Raw genomic sequence first — 23,573 nt, 5'->3', positions numbered from 1 at the left:
GACAACCTATGCCAAACAACTAGCAAAACAGGAATACAACCCCACCCATTATTATGCCGAAAATCATAATAAGGCCACAGACACCACAAAACACACCAACAGACGTGAACCTGCCCACTAGAGAACCAAGATCCAGCCTCATCCACCACAACACAGGCACTAGTCCCCTCCACCAGGAAGCCTACACAACCCACTCAACCAACCTTAACCACTGGAGACAGACATCAAAAACAGAGGGAACTACGAACCTGCAGCTTGCAAAAAGGAGACCCCAAACACAGTAAGATAAGCAAAATGAGAAGACAGAAAAACACACAGCAGATAAAGGAGCAAGATAAAAATGCACCAGACCTAACAAATGAGGAGCAAATAGGCAGTCTACCTGAAAAAGAATTCAGAATAATGATAGTAAGGAAGATCCAAAATCTTGGAAATAGAATGGACAAAATGCAAGAAACACTTAACAAGGACCTAGAAGAAATAAAGATAAAACAAGCAATGATGAACAACATAATAAATGAAATTAAAAGGACTTTAGATGAGATCAATAGCAGAATAACTGAGGCAGAAGAATGGATAAGTGACCTGGAAGATAAAATAGTGGAAATAACTACTGCAGAGCAGAATAAAGAAAAAAGAATGAAAAGAACTGAGGACAGTCTCAGAGACCTCTGGGACAATATTAAACACACCAACATTCGAATTATAGGGGTTCCAGAAGAGGAAGAGAAAAAGAAAGGGACTGAGAAAATATTTGAAGAGATTATAGTTGAAAACTTCCCTAATATGGGAAAGGAAATAGTTAATCAAGTCCAGGAAGCACAGAGAGTCCCATACAGGATAAATCCAAGGAGAAATATGCCAAGACACATATTAATCAAACTGTCAAAAATTAAATACAAAGAAAGCATATTAAAAGCAGCAAGGGAAAAACAACAAATAACACAAAAGGGAATCCCCATAAGGTTAACAGCTGATCTTTCAGCAGAAACCCTGCAAGCCAGAAGGGAGCGGCAGGACATACTGAAAGTGGTGAAGGAGAAAAACCTGCAACCAAGACTACTCTACACAGCAAGGATCTCATTCAGATTTGATGAAGAAATTAAAACCTTTAGAGACAAGCAAAAGCTGAGAGAGTTCAGCACCACCAAACCAGCTTTACAACAAATGCTAATGGAACTTCTCTAGACAAGAAACACAAGAGAAGGAAAAGACCTATAATAACGAACCCAAAACATTTAAAAATGGGAATAGGAACATACATATCGATAATTACCTTAAATGAAAATGGACTACATGCTCCCACCAAAAGACACAGATTGGCTGAATGGATACAAAAACAAGACCCTTATATATGCTGTCTACAAGAGACCCACTTCAGACCTAGAGACACATACAGACTGAAAGTAAGGGGATGGAAAAAGATATTCCATGAAAATGGAAACCAAAAGAAAGCTGGAGTAGCAATTCTCAGATCAGACAAAATAGAATTTAAAATAAAGACTATTAAAAGAGACAAAGAAGGACACTACATAATGATCAAGGGATTGATCCAAGAAGAAGATATAACAATTGTAAATATTTATGCACCCAACATAGCAGCACCTCAGTACATAAGGCAAATACTAACAGCCATAAAAGGGGAAATTGACAGTAACACATTCATAGTAGGGGACTTTAACACCCCACTTTCACCCATGGACAGAACATCCAAAATGAAAACAAATAAGGAAACACAAGCTTTAAATGATACATTAAACAAGATGGACTTAATTGATATTTATAGGACACTCCATCCAAAACCAACAGAATACACATTTTCCTCAAGTGCTCGTGGAACATTCTCCAGGATAGATCATATCTTGGTAATCAAGCCTTGGTAAATTTAAGAAAACTGAAATTGTATCAAGTATCTTTTCTGACCACAACACCATGAGACTAGATATCAGTTACAGGAAAGATCTGTAAAAAATACAAATTCATGGAGGCTAAACAATACACTACTTACTAATGAAGTGATCACTGAAGAAATCAAAGAGGAAATTAAAAAATACCTAGAAACAAATGACAATGGAGACAAAATGACCCAAAACCTATGGTATGCAGCAAAAGCAGTTCTAAGGGGGAAGTTTATAGGAATACAATCCTACCTTAAGAAGCAGGAAACATCTCGAATAAACAACCTAACCTTGCACCTCAAGCAATTAGAGAAAGAAGAACAAAAAGACCACAAAGCTAGCAGGAGGAAAGAAATCATAAAAATCAGATCAGAAATAAATGAAAAAGAAATGAAGGAAACAATAGCAAAGATCAATAAAACTAAAAGGTGGTTGTTTGAGAAGATAAACAAAATAGATAAACCACTAGCCAGACTCATCAAGAAAAAAAAGGAGAAGACTCAAATCAATAGAATTAGAAATGAAAAAGGAGAAGTAACAACTGACACTGCAGAAATAAAAAAGATCATGAGAGATTACTACAAGCAACTCTATGCCAATAAAAAGGACAATCTGGAAGAAATGGACAAATTCTTAGAAATGAACAACCTGCCAAGACTGAATCAGGAAGAAATAGAAAATATGAACAGACCAATCACAAGCACTGAAATTGAAACTGTGATTAAAAATCTTCCAACAAGCAAAAGCCCAGGACCAGATGGCTTCACAGGCGAATTCTATCAAACATTTAGAGAAGAGCTAACACCTATCCTTCTCAAACTCTTCCAAAATATAGCAGAGGGAGGAACACTCCCAAATTCCTTCTACGAGGCCACCATCACCTTGATACCAAAACCAGACAAGGATATCACAAAGAAAGAAAACTACAGGCCTATATCACTGGTGAACATAGATGTAAAAATCCTCAACACAATACTAGCAAACAGAATCCAATAGCACATTCAAGGGATCATACACCATGATCAAGTGGGGTTTATTCCAGGAATGCAAGGATTCTTCAATATACACAGAACAATCAATGTGATAAACCATATTAACAAACTGAAGGAGAAAAACCATATGATCATCTCAATAGATGCAGAGAAAGCTTTTGACAAAATTCAACACCGATTTATGATAAAAACCCTGCAGAAAGTAGGCATAGAGGGAACTTTCCTCAACATAATAAAGGCCATATATGACAAACCCACAGCCAACATCATCCTCAATGGTGAAAAACTGAAACATTTCCACTAAGATCAGGAAAAAGACAAGGTTGCCCACTCTCACCACTCTTACTCAACATAGTTTTGGAAGTCCTAGCCACAGCAATCAGAGAAGAAAAGGAAATAAAAGGAATCCAAATCGGAAAAGAAGAAGTAAAGCTGTCACTCTTTGCAGATGACATGATACTATACATAGAGAATCCTAAAGATGCTACCAGAAAACTACTAGAGCTAATCAATGAATTTGGTAAAGTGGCAGGATACAAAATTAATGCACAGAAATCTCTGGCATTCCTATATACTAATGATGAAAAATCTGAAAGTGAAATCAAGAAAACACTCCCATTTACCATTGCAACAAAAAGAATAAAATATCTAGGAATAAACCTACCTAAGGAGACAAAAGACCTGTGTGCAGAAAATTATAAGACACTGATGAAAGAAATTAAAGATGATACAAATAGATGGAGAGATATACCATGTTCTTGGATTGGAAGAATCAACATTGTGAAAATGACTCTACTACCCAAAGCAATCTATAGATTCAATGCAATCTCTATCAAACTATCACTGGCATTTTTCACAGAAAAAGAACAAAAAATTTCACAATTTGTATGGAAACACAAAAGACCCCGAATAGCCAAAGCAATCTTGAGAACGAAGAAAGGAGCTGGAGGAATCAGGCTCCCTGACTTCAGACTATACCAGAAAGCTACAGTAATCAAGACAGTATGGTACTGGCACAAAAACAGAAAGATAGATCAATGGAACAGGATAGAAAGCCCAGAGATAAACCCACGCACATATGGACACCTTATCTTTGATAAAGGTGGCAGGAATGTACAGTGGAGAAAGGACACCCTCTTCAATAAGTGGTGCTGGGAAAACTGGACAGATACTTGTAAAAGTATGAGATTGGATCACTCCCTAACACCATACACAAAAATAAGTTCAAAATGGATTAAAGACCTAAAAGTAAGTCCAGACACTATCAAACTCTTAGAGGAAAACATAGGCAGAACACTCTATGACATAAATCACAGCAAGATCCTTTCTGACCCACCTCCTAGAGTAATGGAAATAAAAACAAAAATAAACAAATGGGACCTAATGAAACTTAAAAGCCTTTGCACAGCAAAGGAAACCATAAACAAGACCAAAAGACAACCCTCAGAATGGGAGAAAATATTTGCAAATGAAGCAACAGACAAAAGATTAATCTCCATAATTTACAAGAAGCTCATGCAGCTCAATAACAAAAAAACAAACAACCCAATCCAAAAATGGGCAGAAGACCTAAATAGACATTTCTCCAAAGAAGATATACAGTCTGCCAACAAACACATGAAAGAATGCTCAACATCATTAATCATTAGAGAAATGCAAATCAAAACTACAATGAGATATCATCTCACACCAGTCAGAATGGCCATCATCAAAAAATCTAGAAACAATAAATGCTGGAGAGGTGTGGAGAAAGGGGAACACTCTTGCACTGCTGGTGGGAATGTGAATTGGTACAGCCACTATGGAGAACAGTATGGAGGTGCCTTAAAAAACTACAAATAGAACTACCATATGACCCAGCAATCCCACTACTGGGCATATACCCTGAGAAAACCATAATTCAAAAAGAGTCATGTACCAAAATGTTCATTGCAGCTCTATTTACAATAGCCCGGAGATGGAAACAACCTAAGTGCCCGTCATCGGATGAATGGATAAAAAAGATGTGGCACATATATACAATGGAATATTACTCAGCCATAAAAAGAAACGAAATTGAGCTATTTGTAATGAGGTAGATAGACCTAGAGTCTGTCATACAGAGTGAAGTAAGTCAGAAAGAAAAAGACAAATACCGTATGCTAACACATATATATGGAATTTAAGAAAAAAATTGTCATGAAGAACCTAGGGGTAAGACAGGAATTAAGACACAGACCTACTGGAGAACGGACTTGAGGATATGGGAAGGGGGAAGGGTGAGCTGTGACAGGGCGAGAGAGAGTCATGGACATATACACACTAACAAACGTAAGGTAGATAGCTTGTGGGAAGCAGCCGCATGGCACAGGGATATTGGCTCGGTGCTTTGTGAGCGCCTGGAGGGGTGGGATAGGGAGGGTGAGAGGGAGGGAGACGCAAGAGGGAAGAGATATGGGAACATATGTATATGTACAACTGATTCACTTTGTTATAAAGCAGAAACTAACACACCATTGTAAAGCAATTATATCCCAATAAGGATGTTAAAAAAAAAAAAAGAAAGAAATTTCCCTTTCTCTTCTTTGTTCGCACAGCTCCTGGGGTGCAACTTTGGTTTTGGCCCCACCTCTGCATGTAAGCCACCCTCAGGTGTCTGTTCCCGGCCCAGACAGGATGGGGTTAAAGCAGCAGCTGATTAGGGCTCTCTTGCTCACTCAGGCTGGGGAGAGGGAGGGATAGTTAGTCATAAGTGGAATTTGGGGTGAACCTGAGGCAGCAGGGACCAATGTGACATTGCAGCAGCCTGAGGTGCGCCATGTGTTCTCCAGGGGAAGTTGTCCCTGGATCACGGGACCCTGGCAGTGGCAGGATGCACAGGCTCCCTGCAGGGGTGGGTAGGGTCCTGTGCTTGCACACAGGATTTTTGGTGGCAGCCGTGGCAGCATTAGCAGTTCTTGCCTGTCTCTGGTGTCTGAGCTGACAGTTGTGGCTCATGACTGTCTCTGGAGCTTGCTTAGGTGGTGCTCTGCCTTCTGTGGGCACTTGGAGCAGGAATCCCCTCTCCTTGCACACCCCAAAACAATGGTCTCTTGCCTCTCCGGCAGGTCAGACATTTTCCCTGACTCCCTCCTGGCTAGCTTTGGCGCACTAGCCACTTTCAGGCTGTCTTCATGCAGCCAATCCCAGTCCTTTCCTCGGGTCTGACCTCCAAAGCCCAGGCCTCAGTTCCCAACCCCCACCCACCCCAGTGGGTGAGCAGACAAGTGTCTCAGGTTGGTGAGTCCTGGTCGGCAACAATCCTCTGTGTGGGAATCTCTCCGCTTTGCCCTCTGCACCCTTGTTGCTGTGCTCTCCTCCATGGCTCTGAAGCTTCTCCACCCCTGTCCACCCCCCATCCCCACCAGTGAAGGGGTTCCCTAGTGTGTGGAACCTTTTCATTCTTCACAGCTCTCTCCCAGAGGTGCAGGTCCTGTCCCTATTCTTTTGTCTCTGTTTTTTCTTTTTTCCTTTGCCCTACCCCAATACGTGGGGATTTTCTTGCCTTTTGGGAGGTCTGAGGTCTTCCACCAGCATTCAGTAGGCGTTCTATAGTAGTTGTTCCACATGTAGGTGTATTTTTAATTTATTTGTGTGGAGGAAGGTGATCACATCTTACTCATCTGCCTTCTTGAAGGTCTCCCCCTCATAGAAACTTAAATGGCAGTCACCTGAATTTTTTTTAAATCTCATTCTCAACCAAGTACCTGATTTCACAAACATAATATCCTGTGAATTGCTAGTTGCAATATACTAGCCACATAGGGATGTCTGCATAGAATCCTCATAGAATTGACTTGCATTGCTTTGTCATTTGATTTCATACATTTTATGTTGCTTGTTGGGTCTTTACTAAAACATCCATAGAAAAAGGGAACAAATCTTTCACACTAAGGAATTAAATACACACAATGACTTTCCTCCCCATCTACATACACAGATACACTTTTGCACACACACTCACATGCACAACAATATTTTTGAAAGGTATTTTGACTTAGATATAGTTAGTTAATTTGGCTTAGGCAGATTCTGATATTTCTTTGAGCTGAAGTTATCATCCCAGGCAAGAGTTACAATCTCTTTGTGAAACATAGAAATGTCAGAAGTGCAGAAGGCTTTGTCCGAATTCAAAGCTTGACACCACTCTACCAGGAAATTCTCTCCAAAGTCAGCAAAAACAGGGTGAGCATTCTTTATGGGCTGGCATTACTTCCATGTCAAAGACTTAACCTCATAATTCTTTCTAAATTAATACTCTGAGACCCATTGGCCATCATAGCCCACTAATTAATCAAATTCCTCTCATGCTCTCCACTTGTTCCTGGCCTATTGAAGATACTCTGAGCATTTCTCACTTGCAAATTACTGAGGAAATCTAAGTTCACTTTGAAATATGGAATCTGCCATTTTTGGATGTTCAGACATTCAGAGAACTCAAAAGACAATGTCCTTCCTCCACATTTTATTTAGTTTTACTAACCTGTCCGCATACTCACATCATCCCAAATGGCAGCCATTAGAGCCTGAATACAGTACTCTTGATTTCCAGTGAAGTGAAACAGTACAGTGGAGTTACACTCTTTCTTGCCCATCACACTGACAGCTGGTTTAAGATGAAGATTCTTCTTGGATCTTGATTCCAGAATGCATACAGGACGTTTTCTTTCTTTCTTCCACTCTTCTATCACCTCCTATCTGATAGAAAACAGACAAAATTGAGAAGGAAGGAAGGCAAAGGAATGCAACTCATATACATTCAGCATTCACTAGGTGTCAGATGTCTTATGGCTCATATATAACAGTATTATATTTATTTAGCAACTATTCTGTGCCAAGCATTCTACAAAGTGCTTAAGTAATGTAGCTTAATTCTCTTAACACCTCTATAAAATAGATATTATTATCATCGTCATTTCACAAATGAGGAAACTGAAGCAGAGAGAAGTTAAGTAGTTTTCACATCTCATAAGAAGCAAAGTTAAGTCTCTGCAGTTCTTGTTATAGCCATCTTCAGGCTGCTGTGCATGTCATAAGTGTTATGGTTAGGTTTGCACAGATACCCTGAAGTATCTGAGTGGGCCCAATCTAATCACAGTGGTTCTTTAAAAAGGAAAAAGAAATGGACAGGGGTCCAAGATGACAGTGTAGGAAGATCCTGAACTCACCTCCTTCCATGAACACACCAAATCTACAGCTATAGCTATATATGGATCATTTCCCTTTTAAAACTGACAACTAGATGAACTGCTTCTCCACATCAAAGGATACAAGGACCAACACAAGATAGGTAGGAAAGACAGAGACTATCAGCAAAAACCCCATCCCCAGTGCAGCAACATGAATTCGGAAGTATCTCACCAGTCCAGTGCTTCTCCCTGAGGAGCAAGACGTTGGTACCCCACACCAGACACCCAAACCCCTGGGATGTGCACTGGAGATGAGGTCCCCAAAAGGTCTGCCTTAGAAAACCAGTAGGGCTGACATCCAAGTGACCCAAAGTGCTACTGACCTCCATGGGACTGTAACATTTGAAAGGATGGTTCTAGGCAGACTACCAACCCAGGGCACTGCACAGACAATAGACTGAAACACAGCCACAGTCTTCTTGTGAAAAAGGCTTACTTATTTAGCCTGGAGCTTCACTTGGGGGACAGGCTTCTAGTTCCCCACACATCTAGGGGCTAAGGAAACACTCCCAGGGTACCTAAGCAGAGAGACACCATCTTTGTGCACCCCTTTGGCCTCACAACAGCTCTTTAAGGCCTACCAGCTTATACAGTCACCTGGAGCCCCAGTTTTTGAAACTGTTGCCCAGGGGACACCTCCAGATATCTTTCCTGGACTAGAGGCCACCAGGGATGACAATTGCTGCCCCACAGGACTGTATATTTTTGCAAACTTTAAAAGCTGCTGCCTAAGGGTCTGGCTTCCAATCAGCCTGAAATTAGGTGCTAAATGAGATTCTCCCCTCTTGGAACACTGGAAGGTCATGGCACACCCTGAAAAACAGGGACATATCAAGAATAAGTGGGCTTCCCTGGTGGCACAGTGATTGAGAGTCCACCTGGCGATGCAGGGTACACGGGTTTGTGCCCCGGTCTGGGAAGATCCCACATGCCGCGGAGCAGCTGGACCCATGAGCCATGGCTGCTGAGCCTGCACGTCTGGAGCCTGTGCTCCACAACGGGAGAGGCCACAGCAGTGAGAGGCCCGTGTACAGCAAAAAAAAAAAAAAAAAAAAAAAAAAAGAATAAGTCAGACAGTTTGGACAACCATAAAGGTTCAAGAGATAACCAAGAGCTAGGGCAAGGTTGAATGAGAAGATTCATCACCTACACAAGGCCACTCCTTCAAGATGGAGAAAAGTAGCCCTTTTGCCTAATACATAGAAACAAACACAGAGAGTCAAGTGAAATGAGGAAAAAGAGAAATTTTTTTAATGAAAGAACAAGACGAAACCTCAAAAAAGCCCTTACAGATACAGAGATAAGTAACCTGATAGAATTAAAAGTAATGTCATAAAGTGGCTCACTGAACCTGGGAGAGGATGGATGAACACAGTGTGAACTTCAACAGAGAGATAGAAAATGTAAAAGTATCAAACAACAATCATGGAGAGGAAGAATACAATAACCAAATCAAAAAATTCAGTACAGAGGTTTAAGAGTCGAGTGGATGAAACAAAAGAGTAAATCAGTGAGCTAGAACTCACCCAGACAGAGCAGAAAAAAGAAAAAATAATTAATAAATAAAGATACTTAAGAGACCTATGGGACAAAAACAAGTGGAATATAACATTTGCATTATAGGGGTACCAGAAGGAAAAGAGAGAAAGAAAGGGGCAGAAAAGGAAACCTAGAGAGTTTCAAATAAGATAAATGCAAAGATATCCATACCAACACAGATTATAACTAAAATGGCAGGAGTTAAAGATAAAGACAGAACCTTAAAGCAGGAAGAGAAAAAGAAATTGTTATATACAAGGGAAACCCCATAAGGCTATCAGCAGATTTCTCAGCAGGAACTTTGCAAGTGACTAGGGTGTGGCATGACATATTCAAAGTGCTGAGAGGAAAAAAAAAAAAAAGACAACTTTCTAACCATGAATACTCTTCCCAGCAAGGTTATCATTCAGAATTAAAGAAGACATAAAAATTTATGTAAATAAGCAAAAGTGAAAGGAGTTCATCACTACTAAATGAGGCTTCAAGGAACGTAACAAGGACTACTTTAAGCTGAAAAGAAATGGCACCAATAATACTAAGGAAACAAATGAAAGTAAAATTCTCACTGAAAAAGGTAAATATATAGTAAAGGTAGAGGATTAATCACTTATAAAGAACTATGAAGTAACCTAAAAGTACAATAATTTGTTAAGTGATACATAAAATTAAAAATGTAAAATGTGACATTTAAAAAAAAACATAGGACAGTGGAGTAAAAATGTAGAATTTTGGAATGTGTTCAAATTTAAATTTTGCTATCAACTTAAAATAGACTTATATACATAGAAGGATATATGTGAACATCACAGTAACAACACAGCAAAAAAATTATCATAAATACACAAAGAAAGTGAGAAATGAATCTAAACATAACACTACAGAGAGTCATCAAATCTCACAGGAAGAGAGAAAGAAAAGTAGAAAAGAACAGAGGGGAACTACATAAACAGCCAGAAAGCAATATAAAAATGCACTAAGTACATAATACAATAATTACTTTAAATGTAAACGGACTAAATTCACCAATCAAAAGATATAGAGTGGTTGAATGGATAAAAAACAAACAAAAACACAAATCTGTTTACGGCCTAGAAGAGACTCACTTCAGAAGTAAGGGCAGGGCTTCCCTGGTGGTGCAGTGGTTGAGAGTCCGCCTGCTGATACAGGGTACATGGGTTTGTGCCCCAGTCCGGGAAGATCCCACATGCCGCAGAGCGGCTGGGCCCGTGAGCCATGGCCACTGAGCCTGTGCATCTGGAGACTGTGCTCCACAACGGGAGAGGCCACAGCAGTGAGAGGCCTGCATACCACAAAAAAAAAAAAAAAAAAAAAAAAAGAAGAAGTAAGGGCACACACAGACTGAAAGTGAAGGGACGGAAAAAGATATTCTATGCAAATGGAAATGAAAAGAAAGCTGGTGTAACTATACTAGTATCAGAGAAAATAGATTTTAAAGCAAAGACTATAATAAAAGACAAAGAGGGGCACTACATAATGATAAAGGGGTCAATCTGGCAAGACGATATAACATTTATAAATGTATATGTGGTGCATACCCAACATAGGAGCACCAAAAATATAAAGCAAATATTAACAGACCTAAAGGAAGAAATTGACAACTATACAATGAGAGTAGGTGACTTTAACACCCAACTTACATAAATGGATTGATCATCCAGGCAGAAAATCAATAAAAAAAATTGGTCTTAAACAACACAGACTAGATGGACTTAATAGATATATAAAAACACACATTCTTCTCAAGTGCACATGGAATCCAGAATAGATCACAAGTTAGACCACAAAGCAAATCTCAATAAATTCAAGATTGAAATCATATCAAGGATTTTTCCAACCACAATGGAATGAAACCAGAAATCAAAAACATGAAAAACTTCAAATACATGGAGATTAAACAACGTGTTCCTGAACATCTACTGGGACATAGAAGAAATCAAAGGAGATATTTTTCAAAATACCTAGAGACAAAGGAAACAAATATGACATACCAAAATCTTTGAGATGTAGCAAAAGTGCTTCTGAGGGGGAAGTTCATAGGCCTCCCTCAAGAAACAAGAGAAATCTCAAACATCTAACATTACACCTAAAGGAACTAGAAAAAGAAGAACAAACACAGCCCGAAGTTAATAGAAGGAAGGAAATAATAAAGATAGAAATGGAAAGAAATGTAAAGAGTCTTAAAAAAAAAAAAGAACAATAGAAAAGATCAATGGAGCTAAGAGTTCGTTCTTTGAAAAGATAAACAAAATTGGCAAACCTATTAAATAAAAGAGAAGGGCCGAAATAAATAAAATTAAAATGAAAGAGAGGTTACAACTGATACCACAGAAATACAAAGAATCATAATAGACTACTATGAATTATATGCTGACAAACTGGATAACCTAGAAGAAATTGATAAATTCCTAGAAACTTACATTCTTCCAGGACCAAATAATTAAGAAATAGAAAATCTGAATAGACCAATTACTAGGAGATTGAATCAGTAATTTACAAAACCTCCCAATAAACAAAAGTCCAGGACCAGGTGGCTTCACTCGTGAATTCTACAAAACATTCAAAGAAGATTTAATACATATCTTTGTCAAACTCTTCCAAAAAAATGAGGAGGAAAACTTTCCAAACTCATTTTATGAGTCTAGAACTACCCTGATACCAAAACCAGACAAGGGCACCACAAAAAAGGAAAATTACAGACCAATAGGCATGATGAACATAGATGCAAAAATCCTTAACAAAATATTAACAAACCAAATTCAAAAACACAGTAAAAGGATCATACACAATGATCAAGTCAGATTTATTTCAGGGATGAAAAGATGGCTCAACATCCACAAATTAATCAATATGACATATCACATTAACAAAATGAAACAGAAAAATCATATGATCAGCTCAATAGATGCATAAAAAAATTGGCAAAATTAAATATCTATTTATGACAAAAATTCTCAACAAAGTGTCTATAAAAGGAACATACCTCTATATAATAAAGGCCATATATGATAAACCTACAGCTAACATCATACTCAACAGCAAAAAGCTGAACATTTTTCCTCTAAGATCAGAAATAGGACAAGGATGCCCACTCTTGCCACTTTTATTCAACACAGTATTGAAAGTTCTAGCCACAGCAATTAGGCAAGAAAAAGAAATAAAGTCATCCAAATTAGAAAGGAAAAAGTAAAACTGTCACAATTTGCAGATGACATGTTACTGTCTATAGAAAACCCCAAGACTGTCAGAACTAATAAATGATTTCAGTAAAGTTGCAGGATACAAAATCTGTTGCATTTCTATACACTAATAACAAAGTCTTTCAAAGAGAAATGAAGAAAACAATCCCATTTACAATTGCTTCAAAAAGAATTAAAAACTTGGGAATAAATTTAACCAAGGAATGAAAAACCTATACACTGAAAACTAAAAGACATTGATGAAAGAAACTAAAGAAGACATAAATAAATGGAAAGATAGTCTGTGCTCATGGAATAGAAGAACTAATATTGTTAAAATGTCCATACTACCAAAAGCAATCTACAAATTCGATGCAATCCTTATCAAACTTCCAATGACATTTTCCATAGAACAAGAACTAATAACTCTAAAATTTGTATGGAAACACAGAAGACCCCAAAGAACCAAACAATCTTGAGAAAGAACAGGGCTGGAGGAATCATGCTGCTTGATTTCAAAAAATACTACAAAGCTATAGTAATCAGAACAGTATGGTTTTGGCATAAAAACAGACACAAAAGTCAACAGAACACAATAGAGCACAGAGATAAATCCATGCCTGTAAAGTCAATTAATTTATGCCAAAGGAGGCAAGAATATACAATGGGGAAATGACAGTGTCTTCAATAAATAGTATTGAGAAAACTGGATAGATACATGCAGAAGAAAGAAAATGGACCACTCTCTTACACTGTATATAAAAATAGTCAAAACGGATTAAAAATTTGAATGTAAGACCTGAAACCATAAAACTCCTAGAAGAAAACATGTGTCTTAGAGTTTTTTTTTTTTTTTTGGACCTGACTCCAAAGATAAGGGAAACAAGCAAATATAAACAAATGGGACATCAAGCTAAAAAGCTTCTGCACAGCAAGGAAACCTACTGAATGGAAGAAGACATTTGCAAATCATATATCCAATAATGGGTTAATATCCACAATATATAAAGTACTCAATAACAACAACCAAAACCAAATAATCTGATTAAAAAATGAGCAGAGAATCTGAACAGACATTACTCCAAAGAAGACATAAAGATGGCCAACAGGCATATGAAAAGATGCTCAACATCACTAATCATCTGGGAAATGCAAATCAAAACCACAATGAGATATCACCTTGCACCTGTCCGAATGGCTATTATCAAAAAGATAAGGAAACAAGAAAGAAATAACAAGTGTTGTTAAGGATGTAGATAAAAGGGAATCTTTGTGCATTGTTGATGGGTGTGTAAGTTGGTGCAGCCACTATGGAAAACAGTATGGAGTTTCCTCAAAATATTAAAAATAGATCTATTATTAGGGAACTATATTCAATATCTTGTAATAACTTAAAATGGAAAAGAATCTGAAAAATATATATATTTTTAATTGAAGTATAGTTGATTTACAATATTGTGTTAGTTTCAGGTGTACAGTTATAACTGAATCATTTTGCTATACACCTGAAACTAACACAATATTGTAAATCAACTATACTTCAATTTAAAAAATTAGATCTATGGTATGATCTAACAATTTCACTACTGTATCTATTCAAAGAAAACGAAAACACTAATTCAAAAAGATATGTGCACCCCTATGTTCATTGCAGCATTATTTTCAATAGACAAGATATAGAAGGAACCTAAATGTCCACTGATGGATGAATGTTATAAAGAAAGTATGGTATACGTATATACAATGGAAGATTATTCAACTGTAAAAAAGAATGAAATCTTGCCATTTGCAACAACATGGATGGACCTTGAGGGTCTTACGCTAAGTGAAATAAGTGAAATAAGACAAAGACAAATACCACATGATTTCACTTATATGTGGAATCTATAAAACAAAACAAATAAACAAACAAAATAAAACAAAACTCTGACTCATAGATACAGGAAACAGATTCAAAGTTGCCAGAGGGGAGGTGGGGGAACAAAATGGGTGAAAGAGGTCAAGAAGTTCAAACTTCCAGTTATGAAACACATAAATCATGGCAATGTAAAGTACAGCATGGGGAATATAGCCAATAATATTGTATTGACATTGTATGGTGACAGATGGTAAATAGACATTGTTTGATCATTTCTCAATGTATACAAATGTCAACACACTACCTTGCACACCTTAAATTAATTATATATTGTATGTCAATTATACCTCAACAGAAAATTACTTTTAAAAGAAAAAAAACGGGAAAAAGGAGGAAAGATTTTAAGATGCTACAAGACTGCCTTGAAGATGGAGGAAGGGGGTCATGAGCAAAAGGGTACAGACAGCCTCCAGAAGCTTAGAAAAAGTCAAGGAAACATATTCTCCCCTAGAGCCTCCAGAAGGAATATACTCTGAAAACAATTTGATTTTAGTTCAATGAGACTCATTTTGACTTGTGACCTCCAACATTGTAAGATAATAACTTTGTATTGTTTTAAGCCATTAAGTTTGTGATAATTTGTTATCATGGTGATAGAAAACGAATACAGATGCCTTGTCTTGGGTGGTCAATGAAAAATAGGAGGTGATATCTGAACAGAGTGGGAAGGATGTGTAGTAGCTCCCTGTACAAGGAATATATGTGGAGAAGAGGATTCTCAGCAGAGGGAAGGACAAATACTAAGGTAAGACACAGCATGGTGTGGGGAGGGGATGGCAGGTATCCTGGCAAGACTGGGCACAAGGCATGTGTTCAGAATGGCAGAGGATGACTATAGCTGAATTTGATATGCCAGAATAAAGAAGTAGATTTTATCTTGCAGAAAATGGTAACTATTAAGGAATATTTAAGCAGAGTTGAGTAACTTTCATTTTTTTAAGCTTTTTAATTTTTAAAATGAATTTTTATTGGAGTATAGTTGATTTACAATGTTGTGTTAGTTTCTACTGTACAGCAAAATGAATCAGCCATACATATACATATATCCCCTCCCTTTTGGAATTCCTTCCCATTCAGGTCACCACAGTGCATTAAGTAGAGATCCCTGTGCTATACAGTAGGTTCTCATTAGTTATCTATTTTATACATAGTATCAATAGTGTATATGTGCCAATCCCAATCTCCCAATTCCTCCCACTTCCCCCTTTCCCCCTTGGTATCCATACATTTGTTCTCTACATTTGTGTCTCTATTTCTGCTTTGCAAATAAGCTCATCTATACCATTTTTCTAGATTCCACATATATGCATTAATATACGATATTTGTTCTTCTCTTTCTGACTTACTTCACTCTGTATGACAGTCTCTAGGTCCATCCAGTTCTCTACAAATGACCCAATTTTGTTCCTTTTTATGGCTGAGTAATATTCCATTGTATATATGATGTATCACATCTTCTTTATCCATTCCTCTGTTGATAGACATTTAGGTTGCTTCCATGTTCTGACTATTGTAAACAATGCTTCTATGAACATTGGGGTGCATGTATTTTTTGAATTATGTTTTTCTCTGGGTATATGCCCTGTAGTAGGATTGCTGGGTCATATGATAGTTCTATTTTTAGTTTTTTAAGGAACCTCCATACTGTTTTCCATAGTGGCTGTATCAAATTACACTCCCACCAACAGTACATGAGGGTCCCCTTTTCTCCACACCCTCTCCAGCATTTATTGTTTGTAGAGTTTTTGATAATGGCCATTCTGACCAGTGTGAAGTGATACCTCATTGTAGTTTTGATTTGCATTTCTCTAATAATTAGTGATGTTGAGCATCTTTTCATGTGTCTGTTAGCCAGCTACATGTAAAAGAAGGAAATTAGAACACTCCCTAACACCATACACAAAATAAATTCAAAATGGGTTAAAGACCTGAATGTAGTTCCAGACACTATAAAACTCTTAGAGGAAAACATAGGCAGAACACTCTTTGACATAAATCGCAGCAAGATCTTTCCTGACCCACATCCTAGAGTAATGAAAATAAAAACAAAAATAAACAAATGGGACCTAATGAAACCTAAAACTTTTTCACAGCAAAGGAAACCATAAACAAGATAAAAAGACAACCTTCAGAATGGGGGAAAATATTTGATAATGAAGCAACTGACAAAGGATTAATCTCCAAAATATACAAGCAGCTCATGCAGCTCAATATCAAAAAAACAAACCCAATCAAACAATGGGCAGAAAACCTAAATAGATATTTTTCCAAATTTTCATTTTATTTAACAACAACATCATCAGATATTTATTGAATGTGAAAATGGGCTGGAGGAGGATTGACATAGAGTCTAGGAGAAAAATCGTAGTTATCTAAGAAAGAGGTGATAAAGGCCAGAGACAGCAAAGTTAGAGGACACAACAGATTTGAAAGATATTTAGGAGGCACAATTCATGAGACTTGGTGATTTGTTTGATGTCAACAACTTTATGGCTTGAGAGATTAAGAGGATGCTATTGCCATTAGTCAAGACAAGGGGGGAAAAGGTAGGGAATCTACATTTGAAAAAGGGAAGCTATTTTGTTATTATTTTTGAACACATAATAATGGCAATTTCAATTGAATAAGTGCCTACTATGTGCCAATTCTTTATACATATATGTTATCTCTTGTAATACTCATACTAATGCTATCATTTCCATTTGTTAGATGAAGAAACTGAGGCTCAGAGAGGTTAGAAATACCTTTTCCATTGTTACAGAGCTAATCATCAGGGCATGACTCAGCTCTAGTATAGGAGCAAAAATTCTTATAAAAAGAATAAAAATTCTTATTGCAAACCAAGATTCTTTCTGTCCCCTCCACTACTCTGTCATGTTGAGTTTGAAGTGCTAATGGGAAAAGGTGCTTCATGATGATGTCCAATAGACAATTCAAAGTTCAAGTCTGGAAATGAGATCTGGACTAGAGAGGGAAATTAGCTCTCAATAGCATACATGTTGAGCATGGCTGAAATTGGTCGTATTAAGAAGAAACTAGAACTCAGGAGAAACTTGGGAGGACACATTGTTTAAGGGATGAGGCAAAGGAGGTAGACCAGTACAAGAAGCCAAAGTGAGCCATAGACCCAGAGGGAACATGAGTGATGTCACAGAAACAAAGGGAAGTGTTGCCCACAGCAAGCCTTCACAAGTATGTGCTGGTGAATGTAATTAAATACAAAATCTTCTCCTAGCTGAGATAGACTGAAAACTAGGCCTCTTGTGCCAAACCATTAGCTGCATTGTGAATGCAAAGGCAAAGTTCTTGAAGGAAATTAAAAGTGCTCCTCCAGTGAATACACAAATGATAAGAAAGAAAAACAGCCTTATTGCTGATATGGATAATGTTTTAGTGGTCAGATAAAAGATCAAACAAGTCACAACATTCCCTTAAGCCAAAATCTAATCTAGAGCAAGGCCCTGACTTCCTTTAATTCTGTGACAGCTGAGAGAGGTGAGGAAGCTGCAGAAGAAAAGTTTGAAGCTAACAGAGCTTGGTTCATGAGGTTTAAGGAAAGAAGCTGTCACCATAACATAGAAGTAAAAGGTGATACAGCAAGTGCCAAAGTAGAAACTGCAGCAGATTATCCAGATTATCTAGCTAAAATTATTAGTGAAGGTGGCTACACTAAACAACAGATTTTCAATGTAGATTAAACATCCTTATATAGGAAGAAGATGCCATCTAGTATTTTCATAGCTAGAGAGGAGAAGTCAATGTCTAGCTTCAAAGGACAGGCTGACTCTCTTGTTAGGTGCTAATGCAGCTGGTGACTTTCATTTGAAGTCAATGCTCATTTACCATTCTGAAAATCCTAGGGCCCTTAAGGATTATTCTAAATCTACTCTGGCTGTGCTCTATAAATGGAAAAACAAAGCCTGGATGACAACACATTTGTTTGCAACATGGTTTGCTGAATATTTTAAGCCCATTGTTCAGACCTATTGCTCAGGGAAAAAAGTTTCCTTTCAAAACATTACTGCTCATTGACAGTGTATCTGGTCACCCAAGAGCTCTGATAGAGATGTACAAGATTGTTATTGTTTTCATGCTGTGAACACTACATCCATTCTGCAGCCCATGGATCAAGGAATAATTTCAACTTTCAAGTCTTGTTATTTAAGAAATACTTTTCATAAAGTTATAACCACCACAGATAGTGATTCATCTGATGGATCTGGGCAAAGCACATTGAAAACCTTCTGGAAAGAATTCATCATTCTAGATGCCATTAAGAACATTCATGATTCATGGGAAGAGGTCAAAATATCAACATTAACAAGAGTTTACAAGAAGTTAATTCCAACCCTCATGGATGACTTTGAAGTGTTCAGGACTTCAGTGGAGGAAGTAACTGCAGATGTGATGGAAATATCAAGAGAGCTAGAATTAGAAGACTCAAGATGTGACTGAATTCCTGCCATCTCATGATAGAATTTTAATGTATGAGGAGTTGCTTCTTATGGATGAGCAAAGAGAGTGACTTCTTGAGATGGAATCTACTCCTGGTAAAGATATTGTGAAGACTGTTAAAATGACAACAAGGATTTAGGATATTATTGTACATAAATTTAATTGGTAAAGCAGCAGCAGGGTTTGGGAGAATTGACTCCAATTTTGAAAGAAGTCATACTGTGGGTAAAATTCCATCAAACAGCATTGCAGGCTACAGAGAAATTGTTCATGAAAGGAAGAGTCAATCAATACACAGACTTCATTGTTGTCTTATCTTTAAAATTTGCCACAGTCAATCCAAAGTTCAGCAACCACCACCCTGATCAGTCAGCAGCCATCAACATCGAGGTAAGACGCTCCACCAGCAAAAAGATTATTGCTGAAAGCTCAGATGATTGTTAGTGTTTTTTAGCAACGAAGTATTTTTAAATTAAAAAAAAAGTCTCCTGACTTTTTTTTTCTAAGTCTGACTTTTTTTTTTCTAAGTCTCCTGACTTTTTTTTCTCCTGACTTTTTTTTTTTCTAAGTCTCCTGACTTAGAAATCCTCACTTCAACGGTGGTAGGGAAAGAAAACTTATTATAAACTTACTTATTATTGAGTAAGCATTAAACCAGAATATGATGCATATTACCGGCAATCTAAGAGATTGCAAAGACAGAAATAAATCTCATCTTTTTATATAACTAGGCAGGTACAACCCATTAACGCATGCTCTCAAGATACACAATAACTAGTCCTCATGTAAGAGAGCTTGAAAGCACCATTTGACACACAGAGTTCATCCTAACTTTACCTAATAGTTGGAGTGATCATCTGTGTTAGCTAATTCTCTTTGTGCAAAGGAAAAAAAGCTTCTCTTATCTTTATGACAAGAGGTAGTTTTGCAAATTGAGGACATGCACCCATCACCACCCAAGATAGGGACCTACTTCCCCTCTCAATCTAAGGGCTTGAGTCAATGGAAAGGACCACTTTCAGGGACCAGGAGAGAGAAGGTATGAATGATGGTGCAGAGTTATAGAGGAAGTGAGAAGAAGGATGGTCAATAGTCAGGTAAAGGGATTCATCTTGGCCAGGAAAAAAGACAGCTCTTTCTCAATGTCCAAAGTGTGAGAAATAAAGGAGGGAGGAAGGATGGGAAGATGCAGGTTTGAAGGAAAGAGTGAAGGAAGTTGAGTATATTTACATTTAACATTCTTTATAGTATCTAGAAATATGGAGGCAAAAAATCTGTAGTTCAAGAAATTTAATGAAAGGTGGTGTGGTACTTTTGGTTTAAGAGCCAAAGAGTTAAGAGTATGAATCTCAGATTGACATCATAGGGTTGCTGTCATAAGCTCATCAGAGGCTGAAATGAGACAATCCCTGTGACTTGCCCAGCACAACACCTAGCAAATAGCAGGCAGTCAATATGTGGTAACTGTTAAAATTATCCCAAGTCAGACAAGCAAGTGCTGGAGCTGAATCTGCACTCACTGCCCTGTCCTCTGTGCCATGTTCCCTTTTACCATCTGGGTGACCTGAACAACTTGTTTAACTTCTGGGTCTCAGTTCATTACAAAATGAGAGGATTCACTTTATTGATCTAAGTCTCTTAATCTCTCCAAGTCATTGGAGTAGAAATCCATCATTCAACAGACTTCTGGGAACACTGCAAGAATGTTACTGAACTATAGTCTGGCTGCTCACCACTCAAAACATCAATAAGAGAGAGATAGATAGAGAAAGTAGAAAGAAAAGTTGCTTTTAATCAGAATTCCAGCAACCTGGGAAGACTGTGGACTCAGTGTCCACCAAAAACCATCTCCGAAGATTCTGCTCAACCATGAAAGCTTTTAAAGGGAAAAAGGAAAGTAATCTCAGTTAATCATTGAGATAGGGGGCCAGAGTCATCACCATCCCCCACTGTGTGCAGGCTTGTGTGCAAGCTTGCCAACTTCTTGTGGTTTTTCTATAGATGCTGTCATGTTCACACAGTTTGTTCATGAGATTACTGAAGGGGAAGCTAGGGAAGATATCTGGTCATCTGTTAATTACTGATTTTTTATTTCTATTTCTTTGATCTAGAAAAGGAACCAACAAGTTAGGCAAGGTTTTGTGTGATCAAAAGATTTGAAAGGTGTGCTGGGGCCGGAGATGAGCAGGGCATGGGGGCGCCTGGTTTAAGTTTAGTGACAAGACAAAGGGGCCTCCTGCAGAGAGCTCTTTCCTGCCAAAAGCTACTTACAAATCCCCACCTGTCAGAGGATCATTCCATTTCTATGGGATCATGGGCAAAGGTCCGTCTTCTGTAAATTCATTCTGACATAGGGCATCGTATTCTTAGACTGGAAGATATCGACATGGGTCTGTAGCTTCTCTTTGCTGACAGTTGTAGTTGCCCATTTACATACATGAGCAGAACAAGGTAGAATTATTTTGATGCCCACAAAGATATAGATTATTATCTGCAATAGTGTTAATCCCATTGTCTCAAGTCCATTTCTTGGAACTGTACTAGCCATAGATTCAGTACTGCTCAAGATGGAGCAGTTTATGTCATGGTTGCAGTCTGGTCATCATGCAGTCAGCCTTTTCCCTCTGCTGGCAGTTAAAGTATCTGTAAAACAATTCGGGAATATGCATCAGATATGAGTCTGTGACTCTACTGTCCTAACCATTAGCTGCTTGAACCTGCTCCTTTGTGACTCTGGGAGGCCTGGGAGACTTCAGCTGTTCTACAAACAAGAGGCAGGAGACATGGAGGGGCAGTCTTGGGGAGGAGAGAGGGGGGAGTCGGCAGAGGTCTGCTCAGTTCCAAGAAGGTACGTAGCAAGAACAATCATTCAACAGAACAAAAGCAAGAAGACTCTGGCACAGAAGCCAACTCCTTTTTATAGTTCTATCTTAAAAACATTGTTGATCACCACTATATTCTAGGTACTGTGCTGGGAACTTCATATACATTACCTCATTTGATTTTCTTCACCACTTAGATTAGGTTTTATTATACTTATTTAACAGATGAGGCTCAGAAATAATATGACTTTCCCAAAGTCATGAAGCTAGTATTGAGAGGGCCAGGATTCAAATCCAGATATATTTGATTCCAGAATTCATGGTATTTTCACGATTTCATGACCACGAAGCTTCTTAAATAGTGTGTCTCCATGGAAAAATCAATCAGTCATAGGCAAGGCCAAATTAGGGCCTGTAGGTGACTCAAAAAAGTGGAAAAACACCTGTAATAGGGTAGTAGTTTTAATGTATTAAACAATAAAATATTATTGAGAAAGACTTTGAAATTTAGTGAGTATCCTAACTAGCTCATCCATCTGGGTTACCTCCAATTTTCATTGCTTTTGACTGGGTTATTTTTCAACTCTGTGGAGCTGGAAATTAACTGTAGGAATAGTAATCAAATAATTTCTGCCATAGAAATGCAAATTCTGTCCCAAGGAATTTCAATTGGCTTCCCTCCCCCTATTATGGAAGAAGCCAATTCACTTTTTTAATTTGCTTAATGCAAATACATTTCAACATTCTTAATGGCCTATAATTGTGTCTGCTCTTCAGAGTCTCCTTTGAACCATTTGTAATAAATTTCTGGTTCCCTCATTAATTAATGAGTTAAATAAAGTCTTTGATGTGTGCTCATTTTATGTTTGTATGAGAATCATGACATTATCCTCTTTTAAAACCAGGTGTTTTCATCCTTGGTTGTTTCTAGTTTCATATTGCCCCATAATAAGAGTTACACCTGATCCACCCAGGTCATCATTTTTTCCTAGTGTCACAGAGAGCAGGCACTCTGCCGTAAGGACAGCCTGTGTGTCTGAAGCTTGTGTCCTGGGAAGAAAGAGAAGATGGAACAGAGAAAGTGAGCCTGGACATTCTCCCCTGGTAAAGTCGGGAAAGGAAAAGGGAGATGGATTGAGCTTAATGTGTGGATGGAGCTGAGGAAACAGTGAGGTAGGTATGAAAGCACCCAAGAAAACCAGCTCATGGGATGGAGAGACCGAAGCCTCTCCTGGAAATCCCAAGCTCAGCTTCACAAAGGCGCTAGGGAGTGTTACTGGGAGGGGGAGAATGGTACTCCATCTGTGCATGGTGAGCCAGAGACCCAAAATTCCCTGCACACCCCACGAGGGGATGCACAGTGCTGTGAGATTGCCAGATGAAATACAGGAGGCCTGGTTAAGCTTGAATTTCACATAAATACCAAATGATTTTTACAATATGTTTTAGTCCCATACTTATACTGTCTTATTTGTTGTTTATGTGAAATTGAAATTTAACTGGGTGTCCTATATTTTTTTTGCTGATTCTGAGTACCTCAACTGA

Source organism: Grampus griseus, assembly GCF_964374135.1.
Source record: "Grampus griseus genome assembly, chromosome: 1".
NCBI lineage: Eukaryota > Metazoa > Chordata > Mammalia > Artiodactyla > Delphinidae > Grampus > Grampus griseus.
This window is presented reverse-complemented; position numbering follows the sequence as displayed.